Below are 2,500 nucleotides of genomic sequence, written 5' to 3'. Positions count from 1 at the left end.
AAGCTGCGCGACGAATGTACTACGTGATCACCTACCCTGATAGCCCCATACTGTATCCTCTGATGAGAACTGACCATGATAAACTCGGTCTTGGTCGGGGCTATCTTTAATCCGTTGTCGGTCATCCATCTGTCGATGATGCGAATCTGGCTGGAAACGAGAATTTCAATATCATCAACACAATTACCTTCCACCAACAATACTATATCATCTGCATAGCCGACAATACGAGCGCCTTCCACCATTGTAACTCGTAAGACTCCGTCGTACATTAGATTCCATAACGTTGGGCCAAGTACCGAGCCTTGAGGTACACCCGATGTGACTGCAATCTCTGCCGGTCCATCTGTGGTATCATACATCAGCACACGATTCCTAAAATAATCACCAATGATATCATAAAGATACTTAGGAGTGTTAATTCTCTGTAAAGCATTTGCTATCGCCAACCATGAAGCACTGTTAAAAGCATTAGTAACATCTAATGTAACAACTGCACAATACCGACCACTATATCTGTTTCTACTTCTAGCAACAGAAACAACGTCCACTACCCTTTGAATCGCATCAACTGTTGATCGACGGCTTCTGAAACCAAACTGGTCGTCAGACAGTCCGTTGACCTCCTCAATGTGCGCGTTCAACCTTTGCACAATGATGCGTTCAAGACCTTTACCTGCCCCGTCCAGTAGACAAATGGGACGAACTGAACCCGGTTCCCCTGGCGGTTTATTCGGCTTCGGTATTAACACCAACCTCTGCCGTTTCCACTCGTCGGGGAACTTCGCGTTCTCTAAACAACCTTGATATACCCTGCAAAAAGCATCAGTTGCAGATTCCATACCAACTTTCAGCGCCTCATTTGGGATACCATCTGGTCCCGGCGCCTTCTTGTTAGGTAATCGTCTAGCAACTGCAAGAATCTCATCATTAGTAACCCTGTCAAACTCTCGTGGCTGATCCATGCGGTAATCAGGCCACACCGTATGTGGGTGAGTAAGAAAAAGCTCGCTCACCACATCCCTAAACTCCTGTAATGTCATAGTTCGTGGCCCAATTGAACCCTCGGCCACTTTCTTGAACGTATGATATACTATACCAAATGATGCGTTGTCCGCTGTTCCCAGGAACTCTTTCCACTTCCTCTGCCGGGTGTGCTTGATCACTCGCTTGAGGGCATTCCGTGCCACCTTGAACTCGTCCCTAAAAGTAGAATAGAGAACAGTATTATAAGCTCTTTGTGCTAATCGATCGCGGTGTTTGCACTCTTTTCGAAGTGCCTCAATCTCTAAAGTCCACCAAAATGCACTCTTGTTAGGAGTGTACCTCTTACGTTTGGTCATCGTCGCATTACACGCCGTGACCAATATGCGCATTAAATCCTCGCTTGTTGTGACCTCGGTCTCAAAAGCGGCTTGCATCATAACCTCGAATATATCTTTGTTAAAATACTTAATGCTCCATCCCGTTATGGGTCGGGATAAGTTACGCACACTTTGCATCTCGAGATCTATTCGTATCGCACGATGATCCGAGTTCATATAACTTGATAAAACCTCCCACTTAAATGATCTTGCCACTAACCTGCTTGCAAAAGTAAGATCAACCACTGATGTACGGCCAGGTCCAACATAAGTTGGCTCAATGCCATCGTTCAACAGGATTGCGTCAAGCTGCGCAAAGGTAGACAAAACCAACTCACCCCTTCGTTTCTGGGTTTCTCCGCGCTCGCCAAGTTGGTTGTTCCAACTGATTGACCAAGCGTTGAAGTCCCCCCCGATAACGAACTTGTGGATACCGGTTAGAGCCAATACCGTGTTATCCAACATGACCTGAAACTCTTCCATGCTATATCTAGGTGGCGCGTAAACGCTAACCACTCGCATATCCCCTATGTCCACAATCATTAAACCCTTCAGACCCTTATTGACTATCTTAACTGGTAAGTCAGCGTTAACCACCACTGCTGCCGTATTATCGTCATTACGTAAAACTTTGACGTTGGTTGTTGCTAGATACGGATCTGCAATCAACACTATATCAGCAGACTCTTCCCTTATCGTTTGCCACATTAATTGAAATGCGGCATAACTATGATTCTGGTTATGTTGTAGTAACCTAACCATTATGATCTAATCGTTCGCCTTCTGGGACACATGTAACTGCCCGTTGCGTGAGGGTTCTGTGACCTCGTACCGCAATCCAAACACTTAACCGTGTTGGTACAGGCTTGTTTCTTGTGCCCACTCAAACCGCATTTCCAGCACAGATTACTTCTGTCTGGTTCCCTACAATGATAGCTCGTATGACCTATCTTCCAACACTTATAACATTTCTGTTCCTCCATAACCTCTCGGATATGGCATATCGACCAGCCGACTTTCAGCTTTCCCAAATTAAGGAAGCTTTGAAAGTCTGGCAGCGATACGTTGATCCGTGCCCACTGCGTACCGGCCGCGCGGCCCTTCTTCATTTTGATACGATCTAACTCTATCTCAAT

General features: G+C 45.9%; 1 pseudogene; it reads right to left on the bottom strand.

Annotated features, from left to right (window-relative positions):
- Positions 1-2,500, bottom strand: part of LOC121601029 — a 9,189-nt pseudogene that overhangs the window by 2,659 nt on the left and 4,030 nt on the right.

The sequence above is a fragment of the Anopheles merus genome, unplaced genomic scaffold (assembly GCF_017562075.2).
Source record: "Anopheles merus strain MAF unplaced genomic scaffold, AmerM5.1 LNR4000019, whole genome shotgun sequence".
Taxonomy (NCBI): domain Eukaryota; kingdom Metazoa; phylum Arthropoda; class Insecta; order Diptera; family Culicidae; genus Anopheles; species Anopheles merus.
Note: the sequence above shows the minus strand (reverse complement) of the source record. Positions and strands in the feature narration are given on the sequence as shown.